We start from the raw sequence: 20728 nt of genomic DNA, 5'->3' as shown, positions 1-20728 counted from the left end.
AATTTACGAGTGTACGTTGTATTTTGATCAATGATGTAAGAACTCCCATTTTTAATCTCTTTAATACGCCGACAGTAAAACGAACTCAATGGATCATCTTGTTTTTTTGCTTATTTATTGCTAATAAAAGACACTTTAATAGACGCCTATCCATACATTTTCTATAGATGCTAAACACCTTAAAACTGAACTTGATGAAAGAAATTGTGGAGAAATTACTTTCAAACATTAAAATTACCCTTTGAAAACCAGTAAAGCCAACCATATGCATTAGATACAGCTGACTAAGGACAGAGGTGGGTGGTACTTATAGGTGGCGAGTTTACTGTGTTTGCTATTATGAGTGTTAATATGTCAATAGACTTTTATGTCGAGATCTTTGGTTACAAAAGTTGTATTGCGTGAATTTCTCTGTCTCCTTTGAAGCTTAATATTTTTTACCGTTTATTCTAGCGTCTAGATGGCACCAATGCACCTCTTTTCTTTATTGTGTGTGCCATGATGTTGTACTCTCAATTCGATGGTTCGAGGTTCTCGTCTCGTTTCTGCAAACATGCGTTCTGAACATTGGAGCAGTGTATGATTTATAAATTTTGTAAAAGTCCACTCTTCGATTATAGTAGCTTAAAATTTGGCAGTGGTTGTTGTTGTTGACAATCTGCCTTCTGTCATTTGAAATTATGGACGGCTAGCGTATGTAGTATATAGCCTTTTGTTGTAGCACTTCGCGAACTTCAAAACAAATAAACGTTATGAAGTAGTGAGATATATGTGTATTTTAGCCTCCACAGCTTCGACTAAACCTCACCTCTGGCGATAAGAGGTAACGTGCTAGAAGTGTAACTCCTGATCTTAAGTAATTTCTTCCTATTTATTTTGTGTTATGGGATGTAAGATTAATTTAAAAAGTTTTATAACACATTCGTTTATACGTGTTTTAATTTTGTCTTAGAATGTTATTTTATTGGTCAAATATTCTTATAAAACGGTATTCAGTGGTCACCAACTTCATTTGGATTAACTTATTCCAAACAAAATCTATCACTTTTCTTCTTTCTATTCCTTATTGTAAATTACGTAAGTGCACGTGTTGTTAGTTGCAGTTGTAAGGAGTTCCCAAAGTTTTTCAACCACATTTTATCTATTATTATTCGATAATAATATACCTATTTTATATAATCGATTATTTAGGTAATATCTCTTTACAGAGATTGAAATATTTAATTTCGGTGGAGAGAGATCTCCACTTCTTAAACCTATGAGAAATCTTGTGTTGACGTTGCAAAAATTACAATGTTTTCTTTACAAATTTGAGCACAAGGAAACCCAAAAGACTAATCTCTCGTACAGACTTTGTGTAAATTTAAGATTCTATAACTCGCTTGGAAAAACAAAATTAAATTACCAAAATTTTGTTTTGGCTTTGATGAAAGGTCTTTCCAAAGTAAGCTTTTGTGGAGGGTTATTTTATTTTAACCTTGATTGCACTGTAATAATTGTTTTCGTAATGTCCATAAGATTTCGAAAAACTCTGCGTTCTACAGCTATTTGTAATGACTTTAGACGGTTGAGGTCTGATCAATCATATCTAAGTTGTCAGCCACTGAGCAATCTAAGACAACGAAAGTGCTTTCAGTGAGAAAAAAAAAACGTTTTTACTATCTCTTCTGCTTCGCAGCTTCCTTGTTCTTTTTCTATTTGATTCTAACGTTTTGGACAACCTTTCTCATCGCTGTAACTTCTATAGGAACCCTATTGTGAGTTGTGACGTTAAACTGAAAATGGGCCTCCCATTGATAAATCACTTTGCAAAAGCAAAAAACATTCATAAACGTTTCACAAAAACGGAGAGAATTACTAATTTTCAAATGAAAATTTCCATGCAACAGGTGAACCGGTGGGTACGAAAATCATGTTATTCTAAAGCTCTAATACTAAATAATCGTCGAAAAGATAATTTTGGAGCTTTGCCGTTCTTTATAATTTATAGAAATTACTTCTAGCTTTCATATAATCAGTTCTTGATTTTGGTTAAAAAAGAAAGTTTGAAAAAAAAATGGTTCTTAAAAATTCTTGTGATGGGCATTTTAATATTAGTAACAACATAATAATATAGATGATATTGTAAATATTTATATTTGGAGTATATTGTAACAAGTTTCGCTATTTGTCAGTACAGTTTTCATTTTTTTCGTGCAGTATAAATTTTGCAAGTTTTTGAAATTCCTGGCTTTTGTGCGAACGTCGAGCAGTTAGTTATTGTTGTAATTAACTTCTCCCCGCAGTGATCTTAAAGGAGTGAAAATTTCATTTTTTATTCCAGTCTATGTGAGCCTATTTCTATTTTTTATTTTATTTTCCAGTCTCTGTCGTGCTGAAACCACGTGCTACAGTGGGTCACTGTGCCGTAAGTCGTGATACTAACGTCCGTGTGTCTCGTGCTTCCCATACTAATAACCTTATGATGTGGGGTTTAAGGCGTGCTCGGATAGGCCATAATTGGTGCGCTGCAGCCTAGCAAATCTTCTAAGTTTGGCCGACAGGAAGGTTAAAAGTAACAGTAAATTTTCAGCGACGTCACCGTAAAATAACAAGCATAGTTCTATCACTCTCCTCGAATAAATAACAGTAACACCGTCTCCATGGATTATTGCAGTTTCACATTTAAACAAACAACAGCTTGCTTTCAGTAGTCAGGTAATTAGCCGCGCATTTACAATGTTTATAAGGAAACAAGCGCAATTTTAAAATAAAACAAGTTATACTTAACTCAGAAGGTTATAGATTTTCTGTTTAATTCTGTGCCTCTGCGTCTTCTAGAACACTTTCCGTAATGGTTTAGAATGAATCAGCATGCAGCTCCATCTATACTTGTGTTGATTATTCAATAAGCTCACAAAGAATTATTGCAACTATAAAACTTGTATTTATTGAGAAGTTCGTGGCCTTCTACAGGAACCTTTAACTGACAGTAAACAAAACATTTTGTCCCACTGAAATGTCATAAAATGTCTTTTAATAACAGATTTCTCCAAGTTATGATCTCCAAGTAAGTTTTTCTTTTCCAAATATTTCTTTGGCACGTTTCACAAACTAAAAATAAAATTCGAATTAGGAGACATTTTTCTAGTGTGAGCAATACTTTAATCGTTAAGTAGACGGCAGAAGCTCAATGCATTTAAGTTTTTACACGCATTTAATAGGTTGTACTTTTAGTTGTAGAATGTCAAAACGTTTAACACAGATTATTGGTAGAGTCTTCACACCTGATAATATGAAATATCGTGAGGTGATTATTTCAAACTGAAAATTAGGCACCAACTTTTGATGGGAACATTATACAGAAGTAAAGCATGTTTCATATTAAGTGGTTTCTAAAGTATATTTGTTTAACAACAACAAAAAGTAAAATATAGAGAAACAAATGGTGTTTAAACTGGTTTGTTAATTAATGTTTTATTATGACGGCATGTTTGATGCGCGTAATTCGCACACGCTCAAGTAGGTAATGGAAGTGGTGTTAAAATAAGGGCTAGCTATGGGTTAGAAATACTCGTCCAATATATTGATTAGCAAGACTTGTTCGACGTTTCTGTCGCTTGAGATCCTGGTGGTGTATTCTATAAATAAATATAAAACTTGATACACTGCAGGAGTGTAATGATTGTGTCGACTTGAACTGTGTATTTTATCATTATATTCAATATCATGTATAGAAATTAAAGCTTCAGTGCGTGAAGTCTTTCTGTATATACGACAGTAAGACGATTCTCAATTTTATTTGTATTTTTCGTATTTAAAACACTTCATTTAAACTTAAGTTAAAAGTCTGACCACACAAAAATCGTCAACCTACCGTCTTATTTAGCATTATATTCTACCATGCGCAATAAATTTCGTTTTTGTTACAGCAGTAGAGTTCTGTTTTTACTCTAAACAGAACTGACAGTGAATATGCATGTTATTGGACTCTCGTTATTTCCTTTACGTAAACTATTTCGTCAGACAGCTGTTGTCGTCGGCCGTTAAACGCTTGTGTCTTATGTATGTAGCTTTTAGACTTCTCAATAAGGCTTCACACATGCAGTCATTGTTATTTAAAAATAATTACAAGCTCCCCTTGTTAAAACTCCAACATTAAAAAAAAATGTTTAGAGTTTCTTTCAGAAGTACATCATCGTTTAGGTTACAAAAGTTATAATTTGTAATGATAACACGTAGTCTAATCTACTTCAGCGTAATATTAGTTTACAATAATAAGTACTTAAGAGTAGAGAAGAAACCATGATGCATACTCCGAACGCCTGTTAGTTAAGTCTTCGTCGTGGATCAGCTAGTGTATGCCGAACACGACTAAGTTAAGCCTTAATTTTGTATCAACAGTTCCAGTTATTTAAAGCAAGTCGATAACTATTTATATCTTATTGTCACTGTTGCGTATTTTTCATTTTTTCTCCAGCTTACCGGGTTTAGTATCCGTTTGAACAAACTAAATTCGAATTTTATACACAGTTGCTCTGTGCTTTATGCAGGTTGATCGATATGTTTGTCACACTGGCAATCCGATGTACAGTACACGGAGAGCAACGCGCACGCATCCTTATTACCCACAGCCACTGTCTACACGAGTTAGAGTTTGTGTATAGGTGACCTAACAAATAAAGTTTGTGTGTGTGTTTTTATAGCAAAGCCATATAGGGCTATCTGCTGTGTCCACCGAGGGGAATCAAACCCCTGATTTTAGCCTTGTAAACCCGTAGACTTACCACTGTACCAGCGGGGGACCAAATAAAAGTTGAGCATTTACCTGTTTCACCTAATTTTTGAAATTTTCGTCTGTTAGCCGATCTGGTTATACGCGCAATTACATTCCTGTAATTGTATTTCACGTCTTGTATAATTGCTGTATAATTGTATTATAAATTGTATAAACTGTATTATAAATTGTATAATTTTTTTCCTGTGAAAACGACCCGGCTTGGACAGGTGGTTAAGGCACTCGACCCGTAATCTGTGGGTCGCGGTTTCTAATCCCCGTCCCACCAAACATGCTCACCTTTTCAGCCGTGGGAATGTTATAAGTGACGGTCAATCCCATTATTCGTTTGTAAAAGAGTAGCTCAAGAGTTGGCGGTGGGTGGTGATGACTAGCTGCCTTCCATCTAGTCTTACACTGCTTAATTTGGGACGGCTAGCGCAGATTGCCCTTGTGTAGCTTTGCGCGAAATTCAAAACTAAACCAATCCTGTGAAAATACAATAATTTTGAAGTTTTATTGTAGAATTATTTCTGTTTAATAGTTTAGCTCCACTTTTGTTTTTCACTGACTACCAGTGTTGTTGTTGTTGTTGTTATTATGAACACCTTAATGGTTCATGGATAAAAAACAACATTTTTATAAGATCAAAAAGCGCAGAATCATTTTACCAAATCGTATCTAGACCTAGATGTTAATCTTGAACACTGTTAAATACTGCTACGTATATACATATTCAAACAGCTTTAATTAAATGAGAAAGGATATTCATATCGTGACAGAACGTGTTTTGTCGAAGTTTAACGTCGGATATAATCCGTTAGTTTCATAAATAGACTAAAATCGAGAACTTGCCACAGTAACACTTCTATACTTTCCCTTCATTGGGTTTGTTTTGTATACAGTTGTCGTAACTAAGCACCTAGATAAAACATTCTTTAAACATATCTATAGAAAACAATTATGTGCAGACTCTATTTACTTAATATTATACACTTTGTACTTGAGTGCTGAAAGTTATTTACACAAAGTGATTTTTATTTCTAACATGTACACAAACACAAATATATAAATATATTTTTCTTTCACTTGAACTTTTGTGTTCTTTAGTTACTAAATTATAAACGTTTTGAAATCCAAATTTCGTAGTTCTGTAGTAACATGTACAAAAGGTCATGTAGTTAGAATATAATCCAATACAATTTATTTGGAAGAAGTCACATGTTTAAATGCTCTGGTAATGTATTGACTATTTGGATTCTGAAAAACGTTTTAGGCTTGGGTATCCTTTATAGAACAATACATTCAGTGGTTTCTTAAATTGTACTGATGTAGATGATATGCCTAATATTACTCAAAGTGAAATTTCGTAGAAACTTGTGGTATAATAGTAGTTGCTTTTATTTTATTTCCCTTTTGCATTAGCAAGTAAATATATATAAATGTATGTGTGTGTAAATATGTTACGTTTCACATCCTAGCCATATGTGACGGTTATACCTGAATTCATGTTATCAGAATAACAAAATCTGTGTATACTGCAACCATTTCGCATTCCTACCAATACATCAGTCTCACACTGGGACAGCGGTAAGTCTACGGATTTACAACGCTAAAATGAGGATTTTGACTCCCCTCGGTGGACGCAGCAGATAGCGCGATGTGGCTTTGCTATAAGAAACACACACACCAATACATCAAGTAAGCCTTTATATACAAGTTTTCGCGCTCAGTTCTTCACTGCAAGCACAAGCAGTGGCCAAACTCAGCTCTCTCTCTCTCTCTCTATGTGTGTGTATATATATATATATATATATATTGCACGTGGCATGAGGCTTTTACCTCAGAATGTAACCGCCGACAGCTGGGGGTGTCTATTTTGAGTAACAATTTCGCGTTATACTAAAAAGTCACAGACTGTCGCATACTGCTACCAGTCGATTTTATTTATGTGGTTGTGTGTGCATATACAGGCTTTGTTATTGTTACTTTAACGTTATGTATACGAACATAAATGTTCTTGGAATATTGAAGTTTCTTAACAGTATCTGCAGAAAATTAAATTGTCAATAACTATTTTTATTGAACTAGATAAAATGCATAATAGCACGACACAAAAAACAGGATGAGAAACATATGTAGATTAAAAGAAAAATAAGTATATATATATACAGGTTACGAACAATTATTAATCTACAGAAATAGAAAACTAAAAAGTTAACTAAAACCATTTCATTGTGAAATTAGTAATTCGAAATACTTTTGTGTGCGCCCTGTTTACTCTGTCCAACGAAAATATTTTGAGACCGAGAAAGCTTCTCTACTTATTATGTGGGCGTCTTCGCGTTTTCTTCACATGTTTGGCACATGTTTTTATGTGTAATAAATACTGTCATCTGTGTTAAAAATATTAGTTATGTGAGGTTGATTGAAGACCTTAAAACTGTAAATAATTAATAGAAAGACGCCTCCATTTTTTAGTGGCCATTTTGGTTATTGTAAGATATGATATAAGCCTAGGTAACCCAACAACTTGAGGATGAGTCCAACAGGTGCACGATAACGCGAATGTACTTGATTCATGGTGTTTGCATATGGATATATGTATATATTTTTTCTTAATTTATATGCTAGAATGTAATCGAGTAAGAGTTGTTAAGGTATTTTAACTCAAATATACTCTAATGATTTATATGTCTCCGCTGTTTTCCCCCATGGGGATTGATCCCCAACTTTTACAGTTATAAGCTCTCAAGCTTACCATTGAGAGACTAGGAGTTGGAACCGTGAAATGTCTTAAAATCCGATAGATATCAATGGTTTGGTTTGGTTTGAATTTCGCGCAAAGCTACTCGAGGGCTATCTGCGCTAGCTGTCCTTAATTTAGCAGTGTAAGAAAGCCAAATAGGAAGGCAGCTAGTCATCACCACCCTCCGCCTACTCTTGGGCTACTCTTTTACCAACGAATAGTGAGATTGACCGTCACATTATAACGCCCCCATGGCTGAAAGGGCGAGCATGTTTGGCGTAACGGGGATTCAAACTCGCTACCCTCAGATTACGAGTCGAGTGCTTTAACCACCTGGCCATGCAGGGCCATCATCAATGGTGAGAAAAATTAGAATTTATGTAATATTTGAGTGTTTTCAGTGATGACAAGAGAATCCACTTGTAGAGAAAAATATATATGTAAAATCGGCTGGTATGGGTTGAGAAAATTCTATGTAGAGTTCGCTCCTCTACAGGTTGTTTTTTTTTTTTAACGTAATCTCTTGTAACTGTTAACTTCAGATTCAGTGCCATCTTTCGGACAGTATGTCTGGAATAAACATGTACAATAAAATCGTATTTAAATAAGCAAAATAAATAAATAAAACTAAAAAGTTGTGTAGTCGGCATTATTTTATTAGCTGTATTTGTTTAGCGTTGTGTATCTTTTCACGCCACACAATTTACAAAAAAAAAAGCTATCCGTAACCAGCAATTGTAACGCCTGCTGCTGTTTTGACATAGAACAAAATATTAAAAAAACAACAACTAAAACTACGTGCTGACATTGCCATATGATTCGAATTTGTCATTCCAACATCCCTGGAGCTTTGGGGGAATGGGTCAAGGGTGTTGGGTATGACGTATGCGATACATTTTTCAGCGCATTAGTCTCCCACCGCGAAGAAGTCGAAGAACTAGGAGATAAAAAGTACACTAACCCTGAGTTATCCCGTTACTTGGCAGCTGCATGACCAAGCAATCACCATGGGTCACGGCGCTGCCCACTACAATACGGGTCATAGCAGAAATCCCGGGAACACGCATAAGGGTTATAAAACTGTGACAACAGAATATTAATAATTCTTTGCCAGAAGATCCAGGTCATATGAAGTATGTAAAAGAAACTATGACATCATTCCTGTCAAGCTACGTCTACATAAGGCGTCTTGATAATGTGATGTTCTCTCATTTAAATTATAAGTGACTGAAAGTTCTACACAGCTTCGAAACCACACGCTCAGTACGTTAAGTTTTCTAGTGACAAAGCCACTGTGAATGCGAGTTTCTTTCTGAAGTTAAAGACAACACGACAAAATGTTAAAATGCTAAATAAAACACATTTTAAACTTACCGCACTGTCTGACGAAATGTCACAAACATAAAAGCAATGTTTTATGGGTTGATTATGATTGGATCACGATTATATATATTTTTTTAGGATTCGTGATTTTGTTTTTTTCAAATGTTGCCTAACACAATTTAAAGTTGAAATAAATTATTATTCAGATTTTGAAATATAAGGCAATATCTAATAACTAAACAAATATATTTTTTCTCTCCACACCAGCACTTATTTAAATGGTTCAGATACCTTACTTGTCTGTATAACTTGTTGAGTCTGAGATACCATGGGTCGAGCACTCGTTTCACATCAACGGTAGCTATATATGCTTTAAGTATCACTTGCTAATTACACTGAGCCTGTGACACCGTGGATCAAGTACTGGTTTCACATAACGGTAGACACATATATGTTCACTTGTTAGCTGAAAAGTTTATGATAAGTACACGTATTATCTGTTCATGATAAGTGCACGTATTATCTCTTTCTTTGAGAATTAATTAATTAATTCATGCTGACTGAGTACACGTTTCAGACTATTATATCTTTTGGAAGGAAGAACCATAGAGAAACTTGCGCACATACATGTTCATTCCTTCGTGGTTAACACTAGATATAACACACACAACAACAAAAAAAATTAACTATTACTTTCAAACTCTCACACTTGAACGTATTATACACAGAACTAGTTTCAACTATACCAAATAAAGTTTTCCACTTAGAGATTGCAGATTTTCAGTTAGTTTTTAGCCTTACTCTACACAATAAGTTTTATTATTTTTATCAAGACACATTTGTAGTTTTCCCTTGTTTATATTATCTTCACGTGATATTATAGCGTGTGTGTATGTATATATATATAAACACACAAATACATAGCTCATAATTAAGTGGTTATTGTTACATTATGTTATTGTAAGAGAATGAAAGGCTTTCATAACTTTCAAATTATATTTATATTCCAACAGATACGATATTCTCTACAATTTTAAACTGTTATATACAGGGTGTTCGGAAAATCACTGTGCACTTATATATTTATTAACAGACTTGTTTCAAAAAGAATACAGGAGGTAAATATGAATGACAATTATAAACAATGTTGAAAGTGACCCCCGTTGGCATCAATACGGGCTTGGATCCTTCTTATTTTGTTTCTAAACACCGCTATCAGTTGTTGGCTTGAAATAGACTGAATAAAATATGATTACAAAACTGCACAGTGACTTTCCAAACACTCTGTATAATTTCTGTTTCTTTATATGAATTAGTAAAATTTATATCTATGAGAACTTATAATTTGAAGAATAATAACTTGTGTTAATTACTTTTGGTTTTCAGATTCATTAGGGGTTCTTATAGATCGAGCCCTATGGCTTTCGCAAAAAGAAACAACAACACAAAAACTATATTTGTGTACGAGTGAATATTTATGAAAACTAACGTTTGAGCGCAATTCTAGCATATGGAAAGTTTAGATATTCTGTGTGGTATAATGCAGTGGGCCAAACGACTGTGAGTATATTTCAGCCATTGTAAGGAGATCGATAGCATTAATTGCCCGATCCTCTTCGAAAGCTGCGAAAGACTAACTCTTCAGTAGCCTGCACACAGCACAAATATAGTATTTATATACATCGCCCATCTCACCAAATGCGGTGGCCTGCCTGCAGGCGCGTCGTATAAGGATGCTAAGCTTGCCGTCAGCTGGCTCAAAGCCTGTGTACTGCGGGACCCAAAGTGGGAGGGGTTAGGGTCGACGGTAGCCGCACGCTCTTATGACAAGTGAAGTTGAATGGCAAGAATCAGCTTACTCGGCCTGTGCAGCCACCCCGGATATTTCTTTTTTTTTTTTTTTTTAGTGGGTTTGATATAGAGTATTAGAGCAAACTATTGAAGGCATGTGGATTTTGTTATTTTTATGAAGACTAGCATACACTGTTGAGGACCCATGTTTCTGCAGCCCTTCATATCAGTGAGTGTTTGTAAGTTTATGAAAATATCAAATGGGTAAAAAGACCCTTTAAATTCATCATTTATGTGCATTCTATATGTACATACATGTTATAGCTTAACCAACATTGTATCTGTAACTTAACCGTATTTTAAAACCAAATAAAGTAGCTACTTAAACTGGGCCTCTAGTTACTATTTTATCACTGTTAGTGATTAAAAAATAAAACAAACATACACAGAAGAACCAGGGGATTAGTAGGGCAGTTTAACCTAACCTGTTAATAATTTTAAAGCTATCGTACACTGCATGTCCGCATTTCACTATATTTATTTTATGTACTGCTTCATTTGGAGTTTGGTCCGGCATGACCAAGTGGTTAAGGCACTTTACTCGTAATCTTAGGGTCGCAGGTTCGAATTCCCATCACACCAAACATGCTCGCTCTTTCAACCGCAGGGACGTTATAATGTTTCGTTCAATCCCATTATTAGTTTGTAAAAGAGTATCTCCAGAGTTGGCGGTGGGTGGTGATGACTAGTCTTTCCTCTATTCTTATACTGCTAAATTAGGGACGACTAACGCAGATAGCCCTTATATAGCTTTGCGCGATATTCAAAAACATTTTTTGGAAGCTGTAATACGCTAACCCCTTTGTAAAATTGCGATGTCACGTATTCACCTTTGTTTAAATAGAAATACAATTTATTTTAATTGCCTTTATTTATAGCTACACCATCAAGTTTGTAGAATTTATTATTATTTGGCTTTTAAGGAGAGAACCTAATGTTTCACAAAGAGAGACTTAGAGGCGTCACCAGGTGCTTAAAAGATTCGGGACTTGAAGGCATGGGTGTGGGAATTTTCGGCGTTTTAGTATGATATCGACCATGGCTTTCTATTCTGATTTTTTCTAGACACCAACTGGAGATTCGGGGCACTGTCAAGTAGAATCGGGACACGGGTTCCGTGTGCCAGCGCCTAGCAACGCGTCTACAGATATTTAAGTATTCACAGAACTGTACGAGAATGGAAAAAACCAAAAAACATAACTATTCTACCTGATTACCTTTCTAACAAGCTTGATCATGAACTCCTATACACTTCCCTCCTCAACAATTGTTCTTGTTGTGAACTTTGTTGTATAGCTTTTTATCATGTTTTTTTATTATTTTAATTTGTATGAGAATAGTGTGGCTTAAACTACTTTCAGTAGAAAAGACTACAAGACGTGGAAAAATAATGAAAACAATTATAAAACACACTTGTATAACAAACACCTTTTTTCATTATTACCTGCAACGTTTCGAGCATTATCACTTCCCGACAATATAAACCATGTTACATGTAAAAAAATCGTGCCCGAAAAGTTGCTAGTAATAATTTTGGGAAAAACAACCGTTATAAACGTGTGCTTTAAATTTTTTGAGACTTTGTTTCACAGCTTAAATTACTTCCGGGTGAAATATGTCTTGGTGGAGTTTATTAATGACTGGCTGACACACGAAAACGATCACTCTTACTGTGATAATTGTGTTGAACAGGAAGTGCATTATTAGCATGTCATAATAGAAAACACGGAACGTTTGAAGCTTGTAACATAATCTGGAAATGACGTTGTTTCATCGATTATTTAGAACTGAGCAGAAAGCTACACAATGGGCTATATGTGCTATGCCCACTACGGGTATCGAAACCAGATTTCCAGAGATGTGAGTCCGCAGACATACCTCTGTGCCACCGGGTAGTCAAAGGACGTTGTGAACACACAATGAGGTTTAGAATCTGGAAATGATATTGGGATTACGCAATGAAGTCTAACATCTGGAAATGGTTTTGCAACCACACAACGAAGTTTATAATTGATAAATTACTTTTTAACCACACATTGAGGTTCGTAATCGATAAATGACTCTGTGACCATGCAATGAAGTTTAGAATGTGATGGTTGGTTTGGCGTTTTATGGCGCAAGTTTAGAACGTGGACGGTTGTTGCGACCATAAATGTTTTTCAGAATCTCTTAGAGAATCCATAACAGATGATTCCTGTAATGTTCAATGCAATATGCTTTGATAAACAAGTTGCAATGAAATCAGTTGTACTTATAAATGGCTTAATTAAATTAATTAATTAAATAAATTTCCAAGAAACTTCCACAGACAAAAAAAAAAAAATACGTAAAGATGCAATTGTATGTACAGTGTATAACACTTTAAATAGTACATGTCAAGTACATTACACATCGTGCCAGAACACATTACTTTCTTTGTCATGCGAAAGTCTTGTGAAATTATGATTTGCCCATTAGACAATGGGCATGAAAAATTTATGTTTCATGTTTAATAATTATATATTATTTATATAATAAATAAATTTACAATTTAGTTTAATTGTAAAGTAATAAATTCGAGGTCAGCTACCCTTTCATGTTAATTTACTCTTAAATTGTAAGTATGTTTTTATTTTAAAATTCGAAACTTTTGACTACTTTCGGAGCGGTTAGTGACAAATATTTCTATTTTTCTATACAGGACGACTGCTATATCAGCGAACGCTGTTATATCGATTGTGATTTTTTGTCAACCCGTAGTGGTGCCGTTTTTGGCCGCTGGGCCGACACATCATGTTACGGCCACCTCGTCTTCATGTGATGGAGGTGAACCCCTACTTGACTTGCGTGCTGTGTGGCGGCTACTTCGTGGACGCCACGACTATCATAGAATGTCTTCATTCATGTAAGTATAGGAATGTCATTTTGTATGATAGGGTCTTTCTCGTGGCGACTATCATAGAATGTCTTCATTCATGTAAGTATAGGAATGTCATTTTGTGTGATAGGGTCTTTCTCGCGGCGACTATCATAGAATGTCTTCATTCATGTAAGTATAGGAATGTCATTTTGTGTGATAGGGCCATTATCGTGGCGACTATCATAGAATGTCTTCATTCATGTAAGTATAGGAATGTCATTTTGTGTGATAGGGTTTTTCTCGTGGCGACTATCATAGAATGTCTTCATTAATGTAAGTAGAGGAATGTCATTATGTGTGTGGTAGAACCTTTTTTAGTGGCGACTATCACAGAACGTCATCATTAGTGTAAGTAAACAAATGTCATTATGTGTGATAGGGTCTTTCTAGTGGCGACTGTCATAGAACAGCTACATTAGTGTAACTAGAGGAATGTCATTATGTGTGGTCGGGTCTTTCTAGTGGCGACTATCATAGAACGTCTTCATCCATAAAAGTAAAGGAATGTTATTATGTATGGTAGAATCTTTTTAGTGGCGACTATCACAAAATGCCTTCATTCAAGTAAGTAGAGGAAGGTGGTAGGACTTTTCTCATGGCGACTATTACAAAATGTCCTCACACATATGAAGTTTCACCCTATCTATGTTTGAAGACTTTTCTTGGTTTAAACTTTTTTTCATTTAAACATAAGAATGACGTTATTTTTATTTCAGAGTATCTTCACACACTATGTTTCATGTTGTATATTTTTATCCTTGTATTTAACACTAAGTTTCACACTGGTAGTATATGAAGATGTTTTCCACTTATGTGTTCATTACAAAAGAAATTTGATGTGTGCATGTACTTAAACAGCTTTCTACTCTCACTTGTGTGTATATGAGCGCATTCCATGTTGTGTATATAAAGGTTTACCATCTACCGTTGTTTAAAGACAGGTAGTTTTTATGATGTGTATATCAAAGTTTTGTTTTTTCAGTACTTGTAAACAAGAAATTTCATTTCATGCGTGTGTATATATATATATATATTGTACTTTCATATATATTTCACAATATTTTGTATATGAAAGTTTCATGTCAAGTTTTACTTGTATATATTTACAGGAAATCCTACGTTTATATATGATATGTTTGTAATCGTATGCAAGAAATATCGCATTATGTGCATCAGGGTTTTTCTCTCTGTGTTGGAGTTATTTTCAATAAATGCCACTTCTTTACACAAGACAGATTTTCTTTAATATTGTTCCTATATACAACAGAAATTTCACGCTGAATATATGAAGGCTTTTCCGTTTCATATGTACATGTATAGAGAAAATTTCGAGTTGTGTGTGCGTCTGTGTGATCGCTTTCTTTACTACGATACTTATGTACAGGTTTCTTTAAGTTTGTTTGGTGAGCACAAAGCTCTACAACGAACCATCTATGGTGCGTTCACCATGAGTATAAAAATTGTTGTTGATGTCTTTTATTGTTTGTTGTTTGCTTGTTTTTTGCGTTATAACCTTTAAACTTACCGTTGTGCCACTTAGGGGAAGTATATATTATTGTTTTGTATGATCGATATTTTAATTTACGTAGGAATATTTAAGGTTTTTCTTCAACTCAACATTGTATTGTTTTATAATATTCAGCTCGTGCACTTATTAGAATACTTATTGTAACGTTGTTATAGTTTTAGTTTTACTATTTTTTCTATTCGTGCTTTAGCAGGTAATTTATATTTGTGCCTTTTTTCGACGCCTATAAAATAAATAAACCAACATTTCATTATAGTTCTTAAAATGAAATGCAGGCTGTAACAAAACAAAGTACTTTACTTGTTTCGAAACCATTAACAATGCATTTATTATAAGCGGTGATGTAACATGAATTGAAAGTTTCGTTGTTTTAGTAAATATTTCTACAAGTTTCATGGTTTTATGTCGTAGTATTTGACGTTCTATGAACGTTTTGTATTTTACACACGCAGTATATTATTGTACGTTTTTCCAAATTTTAATCACCGTTTCGTCCATCACAAAACTGAGCGTTTGTTTGAAGGTGGTTAATGCTGCTTATCCTAGTGATCTTTTTTTTTCTATTACTCATTTAAACTCTGAAGAATAGTTTTGTTTGTAATTAAGCATTATGCTATACAATCTTCTCACAATGGGTATCGAAACCTGGATTTTAGCGTTGTAAGTCAGCAGACATAACCTTCTGCCAATTGGGGGGGGGCTTACATTTATATTGAGTAATTGGATTTACTGAACTTTCAATCTATTCGAAGCGCATTTTTTCTCAAGGCTGTGGGGCTCAAATATAATTTTTTCAATGAAAAGATGTAATATTTAGTTCTAAATCGCATACCTTTCTAAAAATGTTTGTAAATCGTCAGCGGAAGGACATGAAATAATTTTCAGATCTATAAGTAGTGAAGGCTAATAAATTTAATTTATACGAGAAACCGTTTTGTTACAACACTATCGATTCTTCACTGTTGTAAGAGAATCTTATTTTACATTCTACATCATTGAGTTAGTGTTTCGGCATATAATGATTGCATATATTCTTTCTTATCACGTACGAGACTATTATTTTATGATTCTCTTAGAGAAATCAATAACTAGTTTTATATAGACTAGGGCGGCATTTACTCTCTTGCAAGTCAGCCGACACCTTTCACTCCAATGCCCCGAGTGGTGGAGGCTCGTGCCTCGTGACATGTCCTTACGATGTTTTGCATATCTATAATATTGGTAATCATTGAATTCCGGTGTTGTTTCATCGGTTTAAGCGCAAGTGTAGTGTGTGTAAGACTCGTCTTCCTATCGTTAATGTAATCGTTATGAAACTCGTACGTATTAAGATACTAGCGTCTTCATACAAAGTGGGGAACGTATTAAGATACTAGCGTCTTCATACAAATTGGGGGAAGGGAGATGTCAGTGAATTCATCGTATTCGTTATTAATAGAACATTTCATTTGTGCGAATACTTATAGTTTTGAATTTATAGCAAACATGTTTTTCAATAATATATTTTATGTTGCACACAAGTTTTTATGATAATTTTAACCAGAGATATTGAAACTTATTCGTTTCGAGAAAAGGAAAAAAAAAAGAGAAGGAAGAAAAGAACAAAGATAATTTTCTGTCGAACTTATATTACATACACATTAGTTTTATATTGCACATAACATATTTTTTAAGTAGTATTATTTTACAATAATACTATTTAATATTCTAAAGTATTTTGGCACTTTTGTTCGTGGGGGCGTTATGGACACATTGTCCTCTCGAACTGAAATCCTGGCTACGGCCGTGGTTTGAACACAAAGTAATGTAAGCTTTATTGTCGAAGAAATATCGTGCTAAAGTTACGATAAACGTGGGTAATGAAATGAAATCCTATGCAAACAAATGTTTTATTTGACGGGTTGACACATGTGCGTATGCCATTTTGGTAACTGAAAAAAATCGCTTAGTGTCTGTAGCAACCCCCTTTTTTATGTTTTAGAAAGATCTGGGTCTATGCACATGTGACAAACTAAACTCTCGAAACCATGTCCGTTCTCATGAGGTAATCACATGACGCAGTTCTATACAACGCGAGAATAGTGTGTCAACATCAACGTACTTGACGACACCAGAACCCTGGTTACTGTACTAGCATTTTGGGTTATTTCGAACATGTTTGATTTGTATGTAGCACATGCTCAGTGATTAGCTTGGGCAATTATTTATATCATACGTTGAACATCTTGATAGTTAAAACACGTCTCCTCAGCTAGACAACCTCTTCCCGTAATTAAAACGCTCATAATGTGTAAGCTACGTTTTTCATTACATCAATAAAGCTTTAAAATCTTCTAAAACAGTAATTGGCCGTCGTCGACGTTATTAGGTTAACAGCTCTGTCTTGCATTACCCGAATAACTGGCTAGTCGGTTTCTAATAGCACTATTTATTAGAATTTTTTTAACAACCTTATGTCGAAGAAGAGTTCAAGTGACATAAATGAAAATAAAAGCTTTTTTTTTATTGTTTTAAAGGTACAAAAGTGTCGCACATGCGTACGTGACAGTCTATTCTGTCAGGAAATGCTGTATGCAGAGCCAGCTGATTTATTACCAATAACGATTTAATTGTATGAAAAGTTCTTACACCTTTCACATTTAGATTTTTCAATTAACTGCTTGCAGAACTACTTTTATTGACTCGTATACCTCTGTATTGTTTACAGTACTGTTTTCGAAAGAACCGGATGTTTACTGAAGCTTATTCATTGGTACATGTACGACTATATAACGAACATTAACTAGCCGTGTGCAGAGATTCAGTACGTTATATTATAATAATCTTGGAGCCTCACCGCTTTTAAAGTCCGTGCCACCATGTCCACTCATGCTTTATCTAACAAAAGTGAAGACTGACAATAGCCCTGCGGCGTAGTTTTCATTGCGAAAGGCTCCATCCATCGCAAGAGTATCATGTGTAAATCACACTTCTCCTCCTTACAGGGACACTATGACTTTCCATAAGTCATCTAGTGTGCGAGGAAGACGGTTTCGCGGTGAACATTTCAACAGTCCTTTCGTAAAGAACAGCATGAATACCAGTTTAACTTTCCAACTGCTTGAGATATGCAACATTTGAACAAATACGTCGTGGAAGAAACATACATACATTTTACCCGTATAGTCTTTACGGACGGAGATCTAGCTAGCTTATGTTTTGTAGTATTGCCTAATCACATAAATGGCTTTTGCCACTGACCGTTCTGTTTCTGGATTCTCACTTTATAAAAATACAGCATTGTACTTACCACAGGTACGATACGATTTTTTTGCAAGTTTTTTTCTTTATTTTCCATATTTCACTATTTCCCAATGCTACAAAGTACAAGGAATATCCTCATCTTGGAAATTTTAAATCTTTGATCTGAACACATCTTTAAGATCTGAATACATTAATATTTTGGATTGGAAAGGGTCGTTAGAAATACTTCCGAAAAGCGATTAATTTTTGGTGCTGTTACATTACCTACGAAACAGCAAACAACGTCAAAATGTACTTCTTAAATATGTCAATCCACTGTGACCTTATACAGGTTGTGGTTGTTATGTAATTTGCTTATTTGCATATTCCAAATTGTTTTAATGTAGCATACGCAACCATCAGCACAACAGGTTAAGAAATAAATATGTTTCTATTAGTTTAGTAAAAATAACTCCAGTTGATCTTAGTACACCGTCTAAGCTGATTCAAATTACATTGTCAAAGTTCGCTGTTATCTATAGTCATTGTTGTTGTTTTATAAATAATCTTAAAATACCAATATTTACTACACACTATTTGTTGTGGTTTATGAACTACATTTTATAACGAACGCAATTAAATGCTCTTAAACAGTGACTAGGCCTAATTCTGTGTTTCAAGATGCAAGGAAGTAGGAGCAGCAGAGCAACTATGAAAGTAGAAAAATATGGAGTGAACTTGAAGGTAAACCTTGATTTAAACCTATAATCCAAAGAATTCAGTTTGTTTTGGATTTTGCGCAAAGCTGCGCGAGAATCGTTTTTAATTTACCAACAAAATACTAAATAGAAAGCAGCCAGTCATCACCACTAACCCCAACGCTTGGTCTACTCTTTTATGAACGAATAGTGGAATTGATTACACTTATAACGTCCCCACGGGGGAACGGGCACGCATGTTTGGTGTGGTGAGAATCCGAGCCCATGACCTTCAGATTATGAATCGAGCACACTAACTACCTGGTAATGCCGTCGTGATGAAGGAGATCGTGTACCTTGAACATATTTTACAGCCAGTTATATATGTTTTGTATTTTTATTTCATTCATACTCAGAAAAAATATATCGATAGTATGGGCGTAATTCTATATATATATATATATATCTATATATCGATAGAATTGGCGTAATTCTATAGTCCACTCACACACGCTTCTTTATATCTACACTGGAAAACTGATTAAATATAATTATGAACAGATTTGCTAGATTATACAAGGCATTAGGCCCATTATCACAGACAATACCTGTGGTTTCTGGATTCTTAGTTGGTAAACCTATCCCATTATATATTCCACTATAATTGGCAAGAAGAGTTCTAAAAAAATCAGTAAGTTAATTTTACATATTGAGTATAATAGAAACCTTGTGCAAACAAACTGAAAACCTGTTACTATTTCAGCTATTAACATATATGACCGACTACATTAGAAACCATTGCAATGTAACCCAGTTGGAAAATTCACGCTACTTGTTGATTCTTGCTCAAGTTGATACACTAATTTCATTTTTAACTCTCAGAATAACACACAAACTATTGCTGCTACTCAGTGCTAATAACAATAAGGATGGCTAACAACTTCGATGTTTGAAGTTCCACTCTGTATGGATTTTCTTTAGAAGTGCTCGCAGACATCTTCTATGAAGAGAAAAAAATAGACTGGTGCGCTGTGAACTTTATGTAATTGAGTTTTCAAATACTGAATGGTAGTAATGCACGATGTTCCCCTTAAGGACACCTTTTCCATGATAATCAGTCGGATCAACTTTGCCGAATATAATTTTTTGTTCTGTTTTACACAATTAACATAAACCAGTAGATGTGGATCAAATTTTTCAATGTGAGTGGTGTGTTTGTTTTTGAATTTCGCGCAAAGTTACATAAGGACTATCAAGGTCAGCCGTCTCTAATTTAGCAGTGTAAAACTAGAGAGAAGGCAACTAATCATCACCACCCACCGCCAACTCTTGTGCTACTTTTATACCAACGAATAGTGGGATTAATGATCATATTATGACGCCCCCACAGCTGAAAGATCGAGATGTTTGGTGTGACGGGGATTTTAATCACAGATTACGAGTCAAGCACCCCAACCATCTGGTCATGCCGGGTCGAAATGTAAGGGGCTCATTCGATAGAATTATAACTTCTTTCCATATACAAGACTTTACACTAAAGTTGATAGTACGTAGTACAAGACTGAGCGCATACTGTTTGACTTTTTTTGGAAGATCATTTCTTAACATCGCAAAGAACCATGCGAGAGCATTCTATCCACGCAATCATAACTACTTATTGCTTGAGATGTTTTATGACATTAGTGTAATCTTATTTAGATCA

General features: G+C 34.7%; 1 pseudogene across 1 annotated transcript in view; it reads left to right on the top strand.

Annotated features, from left to right (window-relative positions):
• The window catches only part of LOC143252716 (uncharacterized), a 67368-nt pseudogene that overhangs the window by 12910 nt on the left and 33730 nt on the right, over nt 1–20728 (top strand). The window contains exon 2 of the transcript XR_013029117.1: nt 13360–13563. The product of XR_013029117.1 is annotated as an uncharacterized LOC143252716 (transcript). The remainder of the gene's footprint in view (nt 1–13359; nt 13564–20728) is intronic.

The sequence above is a fragment of the Tachypleus tridentatus genome, chromosome 6, assembly GCF_004210375.1.
Source record: "Tachypleus tridentatus isolate NWPU-2018 chromosome 6, ASM421037v1, whole genome shotgun sequence".
Taxonomy (NCBI): domain Eukaryota; kingdom Metazoa; phylum Arthropoda; class Merostomata; order Xiphosura; family Limulidae; genus Tachypleus; species Tachypleus tridentatus.
This window is presented reverse-complemented; position numbering and strand designations above follow the sequence as displayed.